This window comes from Mesoplodon mirus (genome assembly GCF_964341445.2).
Source record: "Mesoplodon mirus genome assembly, chromosome: 19".
Lineage (NCBI taxonomy): Eukaryota > Metazoa > Chordata > Mammalia > Artiodactyla > Ziphiidae > Mesoplodon > Mesoplodon mirus.
In genome coordinates this window covers 17,760,424-17,775,866 of record NC_138995.1, presented here as the reverse complement: position 1 = coordinate 17,775,866, position 15,443 = coordinate 17,760,424, and the positions used below count along the sequence as shown (strand labels likewise).

Here is a 15,443-nt window from a genome sequence, read left to right as displayed (position 1 = left end):
ATTTAAATCAGCCATAATCCCACATGAAAAGGTAAGTTGGCATTTAGGTTTATAGCATTCCAATGTCTTGTATACCTATTTGTGTGTGTGTGTGTGCGTGCACGCACGCAAAACTGAGATTATACTATGTATATTTTATATAACCTTCATTTTGCATTTTTCCACGTCATTAATTTTTTTTTCTACAGTATCCTTAGCAGCTACATAGCATTCCAATATATAGATGAACCAACGTCTTCTTTATCTAAACCACTACTGTAAGACGTTTAGGTTATTTCAAAATTTTGCAATTCTAGACAGTCTCAATATTAGAAACATCCTTTTAACTGTATCGTTGCAGAAATTCATAATTTTTTCCTTAGGATAATTTCCTTAAAGTAGAATTACTGAGTCGAAGAATACACAGTAGAACACGGATCAGAACATTCACTCATCACTCTTCCCTTTTACTTTTGAACATGGTGCAGACTCCTTAAAATGACTTCTAAAGCTTGAAGAATTTACCTACTTGCCAACCTCATTTTGGGCTCACGTTTTGTGTGTGTGTGTGTATACAACTTCTATCATTTCCTTTTCACCTATTACTCAATTTGCCCAGAGCCTTCATCTTGTCCATTCCAGCCTAACTAAATCCTTCCTGTTCTTCAAGCCTCACTTAAAAGACATTTCACCCTTTCTTGACTTTCTGGATTAGGTTAAATCCCCTTGCTGCTCCCTCCTTAGCACCTCCTACTTCACCCTTCCTGAAATACGTTCTTCACAGTTAGCTCCTTTGGGGGCTGGTACTCTGTTTTGTTTTTTACCCTGCATCCCAGAACCTAGCCCAGGGCCTGTCACACTTCTTGAGGTTGGATGGAATTGAGTAGGCACGTGAGTAAGGATTTTGATACATGAAAAACCGTACCACCAGCAAATTATATTTACTGAAATTTAATTTCATGTCCACCAACAAACTACATTTACTCAAATAGGAACATTCTGACAGCTGCCTCCCATTTCTTACGTGTTTGTGTCATGATTTTCTAGATACAGAACAGCTGCCTACATAATCTTATGACTGCACAGGATACTTTCCCTGAGTTCTTTTCTCCCTTTCTATCCTTGTAGATAGACCTGGAGAGGTCCTTTTCTCCTTTTCAAGTCTGTTCTTGTCCATCCCCAGTTCCAAATCCACTTCCATCCTCCACCTTACTGGACATGTTCCTGAGCCTTACTTCTTTGCAGTTCTGTGATGGATTTGCCACACTGACCTTGGAGAGCCTGTTCCCCACTTCTTCACTGTGTGTATCACTATCTTCCACATCTACCATATCTTCCACAGGCAGAAGAGTGGGTGAGTAAGGGGCATTTCCAAAGGACTGGATAGGCCTGGAGTGGTGTAGGAAGGAAGTAGGGACATAGGATGTAAGCCAACTATTGGTATCTCTGATGCTCTTGGAATTCACCACCCAGTATCTGGACTAAATAGAGAAATCCCATTTCTGGTGGGTGGGTGTGCCCCCTCCATGGGAGGCCCAGTAACTGGTCTAGCTTCAAAAGCTGTTCTACCAACCCCACTGGACTAGAATCGGATCAAGTTTGGGGTCACTAAAGGACAACTCAGGAGGGCAAGTGGCAGCATCAGTGAGGATGTGAAATGACATGATGGATCCTTGATTGAATTAGACACGGACCTTAATCTGTACAGTATCCTGATCTGACAAAATCTTTGTATGGTGAACATTCCAGAATAGGGGAAGAGGCCTCTCAGTTTGACAGATCTTTGGTGAGTGTGGCTACTTTGTGATCCCAGTCTGCCTGCCTTAACCAGGAGCCAAATTACCTGCCTCAGATCCTGACTGTTCCATTTTGCTAGACGTGTAACTTTGAGGGAGTTACTTACTTAACCATATCTGGGCCCCTGTTTCCTCATCTGTCAAGTGCAAATAATAGAGGTACCTCATGGTGATTGTATGAAAATTAAATGAATTACTATTTCCAGTGCCCTTAGTGAAGGGCTTGGCTTGTTGTGAGGACTCAGTAAGTGTGAGCTATTTTTATTAACTCACCCATTGCCTGCCTAAAAAGTCTTTCCTCCTCTTCTCTATCAAAAATCTTCTCATTTTTCTTTTTTTTTTAAGTTAAGGTATAACTCACATAAATTGCATAGATATTAAGTGAAAAGCTTGATGAGTTTTCTCCCCGTTTTTCAAAGTCCCACCATTATATGGTTGTCCCAACATCCCTCTCTTCCTTATCACAAATACCTAACTCTCATCTAAGGAATCTGATTTGACGAATTTCAGGGCTTCATGCCCTCTCCATGGGCACCAGCAGGAGGCAGTGTGGTATCGGGGAAAAGCCACAGTCAGCATGTTAAGGACCAAATAGGCTTATCCTGGCCCAACAACTTAACAGGAGTACCTCAGAGATATTGCAGGTTTGGTTCCAGACTACCGCAGTGAAGTGAGTCACACGAATTTTTTGGTTTCCCAGCGCATATAAAAGTTATGTCTACACTATACTGTAATCTATTAAGTGTGCGATAGCATTATGCACCAAAAAAACCTTAGTTTAATAGTACTTTTTAAAAATGAATTCTTTTTTTTCTTTAATTAAATTTATTTATTTATTTATTTATTTATGGCTGCGTTGGGTGTTCGTTGCTGCGCGTGGGCTTCCTCTAGTTGCGGAGAGCGGGGTCTACTCTTCGTTGCGATGTGCCGGCTTCTCATTGCGGTGGCTTCTCTTGTTGCGGAGCACAGACTCTAGGCACGCGGGCTTCAGTAGTTGTGCATGTGGGCTTAGTAACTGTGGCTCAAGGGCTCTAGAACACAGGCTCAGTAGCTGTGGCACACGGGCTTAGTTGCTCTGCGGTATGTGGGATCTTCCCGGACCAGGGCTCGAACCTGTGTCCCCTGAAGTGGCAGGTGGATTCTTAACCACTGCGCCACCAGGGAAGTCCCTTTTAATTGTACTTTATTGCTAAAAAATGCTGTCATCTGAGCCTTCAGTGAGTCATAATCTCTGCAATAGTAGCATCAAAGATCACCATAACAAATATAATGCTAATAAAAAATTTTGAAATATTGCAAGAATTACCAAAATGTGACACAGAGAAACAAAGTGAGCAAATGCTCTTGGGAAAATGGTGGCTGTAACCTTGCTCCACATAGGGTTGCCACAAACCTTCAATTTGCCAAAAACACAATATCTGTGACCCACAATAAAACGATGTATACCTGTACTGGCTTGGGTAAGAATTTAACCTCTGGAAGCCTTGTTTTCCCAATCAAGGACAAGAGGCTACCAAATGGACCCTTCAGAGGGTTGTGGTGAAGTTGAAATAAGGCCTCTAAACAATTCCTGATATATTCCAGTTAAATCAGTAAGGTTCTAACAAATAATTAATACCCAGTGTCAGGGAGGGTGCTGTGAAACAGGCACTTTCAGCCAGTGCTGGTGAGAAGGTAAATCAGTACAACTTTTCCGGAGACCAACTCAGAAAAAAGAAAAGAAAAGCAAGAGCTATAAAAATTCCGTTTTTTAGAAACTTATCCTATGGAAAAATCATAAATGAGCACCCAGATTTAAGTACAAGGATTTTTCATCACAGGATTACTTATTATGTACAAAAAATTAGAACTGAAACAATCTGATAATAAAATTATTAACTAAGTCATTCATAGTAAGGAATTTTATTCGGTAATAAAAGTTATGCCCCCCATAAAATAAATAAATAATTATAGACCCAAAGGTTATTTCATGCTCAAGATATAATAAGAAGAGAAGAAGATAGAAACATATAATGTGACAACAAATTTATGGAAATAATAATCATATAAAAATTTTTTTGCACATTTACTATTTATCACTTACTATGCTAGGGTGCCTTACATCTGTCATTTCATTTAATTTTCACCAAAATCCTATAAAAGAGGTCTCATTTTACCAGTGTTAAAGATGAATAAACTGAGACTCCAGGAGGTTAAGTGACTTGTCTAAGATATCATAATGGGTATGTTTGAGTCAGATTTTAGATCCAGATATGTTTGCTATTAACCAAGATAGAATGACAAGAGATTTCAAGTTTTTCTTCCTTAGACTTTTCTATGTTTTCCTAATTTTCTACAATGAGTAGGGGGAAAAGATCTCCAATAATGTTATCTTTATGAAGCCTTAGTATGGTGCCTGACTCATAGAAGAAGCTCAAGAGAGCTCCAGAGTCTAACTTCCTGTCTAGGACAGCATTTTCTGTCATATGTTACATGAGATTGTCTTGCATGGTGCACCAACATTAAAAATATTAATAATGATGAATTTTTGAAAACATGCACTTGAAATATGTATATATCAATCAAGCCTGTTACTGTTGGATATTATTACTCAGGACAAAGCTTGAGTAGGTATTTAGGTTTAAAAAAATGAGTAATATAAAGAAAATGTGATGTGAGTACAGGTGGCCTGTGGAGGTATCAAATATTGTGAAGGTGACATGTGAGTGCTAAAGGTCTGCAAAATACTGTTCTGGCTTCTGTGGGCTGGAGAACAGCAAGAGGGAATGAAGCCCAGCGTGGACTGGAGTTCTTCAGGCCTTTTGATTCAGCACATGGGACGTTTGTGTCAAGCACACACCTGGCTAGTCCCTGCCAACGCCCCCAGGTCAAAGTTCTCTGTGGTCAGCAGTGAGAGGGACAGAAATTCAATAGAGGGGGGCATTGAGGTGGGATTAGAGGCAGTCTAGTTGGGAGGCTAAGCAAGGGAATTGTCTTGAAGCCAAGGGCACCAAGCATTGGATGTTAGCTTGGGAAAACACTCTCTGTAACCAGGAATGGAGGAAGGAACTGTTGGAAACAATGGGAAGTTTAAACTGCAAAGCCAAGCTACTCGTTGGCTTCACCTCTTCAAATCTGGGTCCCTTATCCATGCAGGTCAGAAACTCGAAAATGGTCTTGTTCTTCATGGGCATTTGCTCTATGTTTACTGAGGTCCTATTTTGTGAGTAGAAGCTCTGTAGGTTCTAGGGATACAACTCTATAGATAAAACACTAATCTTGCCTTCAAGGTCTGGATGGGGGGACCAACATGTAAAAATAATGACACTATATTGTAATTCTGAGCAATGGTTATGTATTATTTCTATAGTCCCACCACCACCCCATGCCCTGCAAATAAATTCATCTGAAATGGTTTTTCAAGCCAAAGTGATAAGGAATAAATTATGATTGTATGGGGCAGGTTGAAAGAATCTAGGCTGGGAGTCAGACATACCTGGGTTAGAATTCCATCTCCATCGCATTCTAAACTGGAGGTCTTCAAACTGGAATTACATGTATCCCTGGGCATGAAGCCTTTTCAAGAGGAATCAGCCTTCATGTATTCTCATTCTTAAAACTAATCTATCTGAGAACACACCAAGGTCAGAGATCCTGAGTGTTTCCCTGTCCCAATCATCTTTCTCTCACTTTGCAAAAGATAAGGCACTACCATCTAAATTTTACCGTGATGTATGTTATTAGCTTAGAATCCGAGTTCAGATGTAAATAAAGGCATAATTCAAAAGACTAACTAAGATCCCATTAACTACTCTCTTATTCATTTCATTAAGAGATGAATTTTCAGTGGGAATAATTTTATGCTGCTTTGATCAATATTATTAATGTATAACTAATAATCATAATGCTAACTTAAACCCAAAGAAAATTGTTGATATTTAGAGCCTTGTGGGCATAATATATTTTTTAAGGTTAAGTTGTACATTGTTGCAGAATAATAAGGTGATGAATAAGGGACTTTCAAACATAAAAATATATTACATCAGAGTAGTATTTGGTGGGAGACATGGATTTCAAGGAGAAAAAGAATGATTTAAAATGTATGGGGAAAAAAACACCTGGAAAGAAAAGGGGAATTTCCTGGCAGTCCAGGGGTTAGGACTCTGTGCTACAGTGTGGGGGCATGGATACGGTCCCTGGTCCAGGAACTAGGATCCTGCATGCCTCACGGCAAGGCCAACCCCCCCCCAAAACAGCAAAACAACAACAACAGAAAACCAAATGACTGTTCAATAAGGGCTTGTCCATATCTTTTTATTTATTTATCTATCTGTTTATTTATTTTTGGCTGCATTGGGTCTTAGTTGCTGCACGCAGGCTTTCTCTAGTTGCAGTAAGTGGGGGCTACTCTTTGTTGTGGTGTGCGGGCTTCTCATTGCGGTGGCTTCTGTGGAGCACGGGCTCTAGGCGCGCGGGCTTCAGTAGTTGTGGCACGCGGGCTCAGTAGTTGTGGCTTACGGGCTCTAGAGTGCAGGCTCAGTAGTTGTGGCGTGCAGACTTAGTTGCTCCACGGCATGTGGGATCTTCTGGGACCAGGGCTTGAACCCCTGTCCCCTGCACTGGCAGACAGATTCTTAACCAGTGCACCACAAGGGAAGTCCCTGTCCATATCTTTTTTTTTTTTTTTTTTTTTTTTTTTTGCAGTACACGGGCCTCTCACTGTCGTGGCCTCTCCCATTGCGGAGCACAGGCTCCGGACGCGCAGGCTCAGTGGCCATGGCTCACGGGCCTAGCCGCTCCGCGGCATGTGGGATCTTCCTGGACCAGGGCACGAACCCGCGTCCCCTGCATCGGCAGGCGGACTCTCAACCACTGCGCCACCAGGGAAGCCCTATGGGCATTCTTGTAACAAGTTAAAAAAAAAAAAGTAAATAAGATGAAAAACTGTTAGATGTCAACTTTAAAATGTGCAAGGAGATACATATTCTTAGGCAGTAGTTTCTTTTCTTTTTCTTTTTTTTCTTGTAAAATATAATATACATTCAAAGAATGCCAAGCTGCTTTCCAAAGCAGTTCCATTTAACACTGCTGCCTAAGCCTAATATTGCAGCCGTCTGTTGAGCATATTGTTATATTTGTTGCAAATCTTTTCTCTCACTCTATGGTTTATGTTATACTCTTTTTTTATTATTTTTATTATATTTTTATTTTTGGCTGTGTTGGGTCTTCGTTGCTGTATGCGGGCTTCTCTCTAGTTGCGGCGCACGGGGGCTACTCTTTGTTGCGGTGCGCAGGCTTCTCATTGAGGTGGCTTCTCTTGTTGTGGAGCACGGGCTCTAGGAGTGAGGACTTCAGTAGTTGTGGCACGTGGGCTCAGTAGTTGTGGCTCACGGGCTCTAGAGCGCAGGCTCAGTAGTTGTGCCGCACGGGCTTAGTTGCTCCGCGGCACGTGGGATCGTCCTGGACCAGGGCTTGAACCCGTGTGCTCTGCATTGGCAGGCGGATTCTTAACCACTGCGCCACCAGGGAAGCCCTATTATACTTTTTATGTAGTATACTTAAGAACGACTGTGTAATTTTAGTGTAACTGGATTCATCATTCTTTTCCTATAACATGAACGCCGTCAGTGGTTTGTTGAAGAAATCCTTTCCTTCATAAGTCATGAAGATATATGCTATTTTCTAAAAAGCTGTAGATTTTTGCCTTTCACATTTAAGTCTTTATCCACCTGGATTTGATATTTGTGTATGGCGTGAAGTAAGGTCCAATTTCATTTTTTTTCCCAATAGGTATACAGGGATCCCAGCACCATTTTTTCTTTGTTTGTTTGTTTGTTTGTTTTTTGCGGTACGCGGGCCTCTCACCGTTGCGGCCTCTCCCGTTGCGGAGCACAGGCTCCAGACGCGCAGGCTCAGCGGCCATGGCTCATGCGCCCAGCCGCTCCGCGGCATGTGGGATCCTCCCAGACTGGGGCGCGAACCCGTTTCCCCTGCATCGGCAGGCAGACTCTCAACCACTGCGCCACCAGGGAAGCCCCCAGCACCATTTTTTAAAAAGATCTTTTCCTACTCTCTATGGTGCCTCCTTTGTTATAAATTACATGGCCATAGAACTGTGTCTGTTTCTAGGGATACACCATTTTTCAAAATCATTTGATGGCATGTGCAAGCAGAAAAATTATGAAGACCACTCTATTAAACAAATTGTGTGGCCTTTATCTAGTCAGTTAACTTCCCTGAGTTCCCTGCACTATTGGGAGAATATAATGGGGTCGCCCAGTAAAACAGCTAGAAGTTTTGACATAATAAGCCTCAGGTAGCAGTAGTAGCAGGTTTGTTTGGGTTTTTTTTCCTTTTTCCTTCTGTTGTTATATTTCAAGTGCTATGGAGTACATGGAAACCACACCTGCTTGTGTCAGGAACTGCCAGAGGATGTGACATTTGGGTGGGTCGCGAATGACGGTGGAATCTGTCATCCTTTTTCATGACCACAATCTGTTGGCTGTCCATGGCGCATTTCCCATGTGTGTTTCATCTGCATTATATTTTATCTGGCTTAGAAGGGCCCAGAGGGAAGGCACTGTGCCCTGCCTCATGCGTTGCTTGTGGGGACCCCCAGTAGCAATTGCCTAAGAAGACCTAGAATTGGGCTGGCTCCATGTTTGTTAGACACAGACATGTCACCCAGGACAGGGCTGGACCTTTTAAAAATTCCTGCCACTGTAGTGCTGCAGGATTCCTGAGTTTCACCCACACACTGCTCCCTCCCCAAACCCCAGCCAATGGCCAACACACATACTGCCAACGAACTCACCCGCTCACCCCCAGCGCTACCACCCACGGGAGTGGTGAAATCCATACCACATCCCCTGTACAGTCTTACCTCTGGGAGAGAAAGCATAGGGTCTTGCACACAGTAGACACTCGATAAGCATCAGGTGAATAACAAATGAGTAACCATATTAAGATTAGGATAGAGGAGCACATTTCCATCTGCTGCAGTGTAGCAAGAAGTGGGTAGGTAATGTGCTGTCCCCAGTCCTGAGTGTGCATTGGAATCACGGTGGGGAGGGGAGGGCTGTTAAATATACAGATTCCCTCCCCCAGCTAATGAATTAGAACAGAGAAGGAATGTACAGAAAGGAGTTATTTTAAAGTAAATTCTCTGGGAGATTCTGGTTTTGATGCCCAATCAGGGATGGGAATGATAGGATTATTAAACCTCTGGACCCATTCTTCATTAAAAGTACCAATTTGACCATCTATCAAAATTTAAAATTTACATGCCTTTGAACCTACATTTCTTCCTAGATTTTATCCTATGCCCCAAAATATAGACACAAAGTTATTTGGGGCAGCATTTTTTTGTGTGTGTGGTTGCGCCAGGTCTTAGTTGCGGCAGGTGGGCTCCTTATTTGCAGCACTTGTGCTCCTTAGTTGCAGCCAGCGGGCTCTTTAGTTGCGGCTTGCTGGCTCGGGGCAGCATTTTTGAAACAGAAAAATACTTGAAACTAGGAGAATGTCCATTCATTCATTAAACAAATTTTATTGAGCATTATTCTCATTACAAGAGACAGCAGTAACAGCAACAAGAAAATAAAAGTCCTTACTTTTATAGAGATTTACATTTTATTCCATCAAAGGAGGACTGAATGAATAATTTATGATACACCCAAGCAATGAAATATTATTCTGCCATTGAAAGAAACAAGGTTGGTCAATATATACTGCTTTGAGAAGATGTTCAAGATATATGTCTTTTTTTTTTTTTTTTTTTAATGAGAGGACTTCCCTGGTGGCTCAGTGGTTAAGAATCCGCCTGCCAATGCAGGGGACATGGGTTTGAGCCCTGGTCTGGGAAGATCCCACATGCCGCAGAGCAACTAAGCCGGTGCGCCACAACTACTGAGCCTGTGCTCTAGAGCCCATGAGCCACAACTACTGAGCCCACGTGCCACAACTACTGAAGCCCGCATGCCTAGAGCCTGTGCTCAGGCACAAGAGAAGACATTGTAATGAGAAGTCTGCGCGCTGCAACAAAGAGAAAGCCCGCACGCAGCAACAGACCCAACGCAGCAATAAATAAATAAATAAAAATAAATAAAATGAGGTATAATTGAAATAACGTTGGATTAGTTTGAATGTACTACCTCTTGAAAATCAGTAAAATAAATTAAGGAAAAAAGATAAAAGCATGTTACAAAACAGTGCATATAGTATTGTCCTATTTGTGTGTAAAATATATATACTTATGCATAGATATATACAAATACACATAAGTAGAAAAAATATGGAAGAATATTCCCAAAAAATTGTTAACGACAGTTATCACTGGGAAATATGATTGAAAGGAGGCAGAGTTCATATTTCTCTTTATACTCTTTCATGCTTTTTAAACTTTTTAACCTAAGGAAACATTACTTTTCTAATTTTTTTGACTCAGAGGAAGTCCACATAACCTGGAGATTTTAAATTTCCAGCAGGGGGCAGCAGTGATTCTCAAATATTTCTGACGTCAGCGCAAAACAGCATCAGTGTCCACGGATTTCCAATGCCAGGCTCAAACACTATAATTGCATCACCAGATTATAAAGGAAAACAAAAAGCAATACCACAGAAAACTTAAAATGCTGTAGAAATTGTTATGACAAAGCAATCCCTATATGGCTCTTTCTTCTTTAACATCTGTGCATGCGTCTACACTGCCTTTTCCCTCTCTGCAGCTTACAGTTTTCTCATCTGGTTTTAACAGATTTTAACTGTCAGTTTGACGAGCTAATTTAAAAGATCTCTTTCCAGCTCTAAAGTTCTATGACTTTAAGAATCTAAATCAGCATCAGGAAGAAACAAGCCCCAGTGCCCTCTGAAATTAATTGGCTTATCAAAGAATCTGCTTTACAGCCCTTAGCTGATCAGGATGAATTATTACCGGTTTATCTGTAGTGTAGATCAAAGAATACTTTTTTGGGGGGGAAGGGAGGATGTTGGTATTTATTCACTCCACTGATGGAGAAAAAGGAGAACTCTCCACTCTATAAATGTTTAGCATGTGTGTAAAGGTCGAAGGTCTGGTGTTTAGAAATTACACACAGGCTTACGAAAGAATCTTCACTGGGTTGGCCAAATTAAACAGCAGGCAGTTGTAGAGAAATAAACACAAGTTAACATTTAACCACTAGTCCCTGTTCTTGCTGCTGGGTCTTTCTCAATAGGAGGGGCCTGAGAGGATCAGCAGGCCTGCTAGCAAGACACTGAACTCTTCTGGGAAACAACACATCTACCACTTTTGTAAAATACATATTTAATATATATATTTAAGCATTTGAATCATAAACTTTCTCAGCTATTTTTCATGCCCCAACAGCAGTGCTTTTTTTTAATGGATAACCCTTAATAAATTGTAAATTTTATTTATTTTTTCTTTTAACATTTGCCTAAGATTACACCCTTAAGAAGTGGCTGAGGCAGGATTCAAACCTGTAACTATTGGGCTCCGAGACCCTCACACTTGACCATGGTCCTATATTAATGAAAGGATTCACTTCATCTACTTGCTAGCTGGAAACTGAATATCTGCAAGAATTGTTGGGTTTAAGTATACAAGGTGAATGATTATTGTGTCACAAAGCTCTGTCCAGCTCATGTATATTAAGCACTTACTATGTGCTGGCTAGTCTCCGTCAGGTGCTGGGGGTAAGGGTGTCAAAAGATGAATTAGACTTGATCATTGCACTTTAAGAAACTTCTAGTTTTTGGAGCTGACAAGTATACAAACATAACATGTGAAAAATAATAGGAAAACACAAATAAGGAAGAAGAAATCAAGGCAGCAAAGCAGGATGGTTAAATCAGTGGGCTGTGGAGTCCAGTTCTTAGCTGTGGGACCTCTAAGCCTCATTTTTCTCATCTGTAAAATGGGGATAGCCTTTAGCCTAGGTCATTGCTCTGAGGGTTAAATGATGTAATGTATTGTTATTATTTTTTTTAACTGAAAAAGAATTTATTTATTTATAATGTATTATTAAATTGCTTAACATTGAACCTGGCAGATGGAAAGACTTGTTAAAATATATTGTTTGATAAAGCTTAAGCAAAATAAGAATCATGCATGCCACCACGTTTCTGGGGTGTTGATGCCCCTTTCTCAAATTCTTCTGAATTTCCCAGCTCCAAGAGTCCCATTTCCTTGAGGTTTATTTTCCCTGGCTTAGGTACCTTTTGATCCTACTAGGATGTCTCCAGGAAGGAATGATGTGGCAAAGGGGCCCCAGCCCCTATACACCAAAAGCTTGAGCTACATCACAGGGGAGGAGAGCTGAGACTGGGAACAGCCCTCAGGACAGGCAAATCGGGAGAATCATCCCCGAGTGGTTGTTAGAAGATGTCTAGGACCCACTCCCGAGATTTTTATTCTGTTCCAAATTGATTTTTGATACATACTTTACTAATGTTTGAATATAATTGTAATCAGAGGAAAGGTTTCACATGATTTTATCCTGCAATCAGTTCCCTTCCCAGCCCATTTATTTACTGTTTTCTCCCAAACACTGACTCACCTCCTTCATCCTGAGTCAAGGACACTGCTTTGATATGCTACAGTGGCTGCCCCTTTCAGCCTTGGCATGAGTCTTGGCATGAGGACAGACGAGTTCTTTCATCTGAAACCCTCTGCCTCTTGACAGCCATGCATACGCTAAGACCTCTCCTCTCAAACCCACTAAAAACTCACCTCCTCCTGGAAGCCTTTCCTGCTGAGTTCTTTACTTTTGCAGTCCTGTTCCGTGCCACAGGTGCAACTGGGGTTGTTGGGATGTAGCCAGGCAAGTGTTCTTGTGTCTTTGTTGCGTGTGTAAGTTCTGGTTCTTTCCACCAGAGGCAGCATGGATTTGTGGAGAGGGCAGGGCCTCCGGAATCTGGCATGAATTTGTACAGCAGCACCACTCGTGAGTTCTCAGATTCATTCTGGCTGTCCTTTGTCACCTTGGGACTGCTGCTTTATTCTCCTGTGAAGTCGTCTTCCATCCTGGCTTCTCCAGGCAGCTGTCCCCTCCCTGCTCCACCTTCCTTCTCTCCCAGAGTGGACAGAGGGCCCTCTTCTCACTTCCCCAAGTACACCTAAGACCATACGTGTGCCCCACCATTTCCTGTAGTGTCCTCCTCTGTCAAGGAGGGTTGATTTATAGGCCCTTCTTCCCTGAATTCTTGTAAGAAAGAAATGCAATCGGGCATGTTCATGGGACTTGGCATACAACAGGTCATGGCAGATACTTTGGTTTGCTCCAAATCCATTCCAGCCCCGTCCTAGCTCACTTCCCGAACTGCAGAGGCTGGAGAGATAAACACGACAACATTTCTCAAACTCCCTTGCGGCTCTGGTTCTGTTTATGACTTAGATTCCATTTGTGTGAGACTTTAGAGCTATGAGCTATGTGGAGGGACAGGCAGGTGTGAAGCATCCATTTTGCTGAGGCCGATCATGGCAAAGGCAATGTGATCCTAGAAACATCAGCTGTGGTGGCAGCTTAGCAGTTCTGAAGCTTTTGGATGATGACAGAGGCTGTGGCTTGCTTGTCAACGAGTTCTGCAGTATAATTTTAGGAGTCATTCCTGGATGTTTAGCCTAGAGTCTATTTCTTAACTTTCTTACTGATTCTGTGAGCTAGCCATACCCTTTAATAAATCCCTTTGTGCTTAAATTAGCAAGAGTGGAACCTTTTGTCTGCGACCAAGAAAACTGACCGTTATGCAGGTGCTCAATAAATGTTAGCTGTTACTATTATTTAAATACTGTGTTGAAGGCTTGGTAATAAGAGCAAGTAATTACATTTCAGGAAGGAAATTTTATTTTATTTTATTTTTTTATAAATTTATTTATTTTATCTATTTTTGGCTGTGTTGGGTCTTCGCTACTGCGCGCCGGCTTTCTCTAGTTGTGGCGAGCGGTGGCTACTCTTCGTTGCGGTGCGCGGGCTTCTCATTGTGGTGGCTTCTCATTGTGGAGCACGGGCTCTAGGCACGCGGGCTTCAGTAGTTGCAGCACACAGGCTCAGTAGTTGTGGCTCAAGGGCTCTAGAGCACAAGCTCAGTAGTTGTGGTGCACGGGCTTAGTTGCTCCGCGGCATGTGGGATCTTCCTGGACCAGGGATCAAACCCGTGTCCCCTGCATTGGCAGGCGGATTCTCAACCACTGTGCCGCCAGGGAAGCCCCAGGAAGGAAATTTTAAACTAGCAACTGGATAAGACCACGTAAAATGATTTCTACAGTAGAACTGTCCCAAAGAGCTTTCTTTGATGATGGAAATGTTCTATACTTGCACCCAATATCGTAGCCACTGGTTATATGTGGCTATTGAGCCCTTGAAGTGTGGCTACTATGACTGAGGAACTGAATTTTTAATTTGATTTAAGTTTAATTCACTTATATTAAAAAATAAATAACATATGAAGTTGGTGACTACTGTGTTGGACAGCATAGTCCTCGAGTGTCTCAGCCTTACCTTCCAGAGGGTCTTGACAGCCTTCTCTGTCTCTAGCCAAGAAACTTCTTCATCAGTTCTTCCTCAATCCCCACTCTCAGGCCACATCTTGATAATCTACAGAGGTTCAACATGCCCGCAACAATGACAACTTTGACGCAAGTTTAGGGTCTCATTGTCCCCAAACTCCATTCCAGGATTGCAAATTGGCTTTTTATTCGCAAAACCCAAACGTTTATGGCAGTGCTTTTGCTAAAACGCAATCTGTGTTGAAAGGCAAATCTCAGCTTTCACTTAGAGAAAGAAAGTCATTTATTGTATTAAAAATACATATACAGGGCTTCCCTGGTGGCGCAGTGGTTGAGAGTCCGCCTGCCGATGCAGGGGACACGGGTTCGTGCCCCGGTCCGGGAGGATCCCACATGCCGCGGAGCGGCTGGGCCCCATGGCCGCTGAGCCTGCATGTCCGGAGCCTGTGCTTTGCAACGGGAGAGGCCACAGCAGTGAGAGGCCCGCGTACCGTGAAAAAACAAAAACAAAAACAAAAACAAAACATATACATATTTCCCATAACATCTAGGTATTGAGTTCCAAAAATATTGGGGTCCTGTATCAGTTAGTCAAGTGGTTCTCATATTTTGCTGTGTATTAGAATCATTATAAGAAAGAAACTACTTGGCAGCCACACTCCAGACCAATTAAATTAGCATTGTAGGAAATGATTAAAGACAACCAAAACTTTATCTGCAACACTCTAATTTTTTTCAAAAAAAGAAGAATGTATTCCTATATTAACTAGTAATTAAAAGTTAATAAAAATATAAGAAAAATAATGGTAGGATTTTAAAGGGGTAATTTATTGTGAGACAAGATAAATAATTATAGACCTGTTATTCAAAGCCAAACTTTTTTTTTCCACTTTGGTTGACTAGAGGCCACAAGGAGACAGTAATCATAGAGCCATCATCCAACAACTCTGGGAAGCTTCTGGAATACAAACATTCACAAAGAGTACAGATTTCAATCAGGCTCCTCTTCCATATTGCCACTTTCACATGTTATATGAATAAACCCAAATGATAAACCATAAGTGTTTTACAGACCTTCCTTCCCATACAACCCAAGGGAAGCTGAGAAAAAAGATAAGAGGTGTCCAAGTTCAGTGTCAGATGGTCTTTTTATTATTCTCCCCATCCCTCCACTTCCCTACACA

The 15,443-nt window shown here is 41.8% G+C and overlaps 1 protein-coding gene across 1 annotated transcript in view; it reads left to right on the top strand.

Moving 5' to 3' along the window:
- NIP7 (nucleolar pre-rRNA processing protein NIP7) overlaps positions 1–15,443 on the top strand; it is a 106,171-nt gene that overhangs the window by 34,181 nt on the left and 56,547 nt on the right. The gene's annotated exons all lie outside the window — the stretch shown is intronic.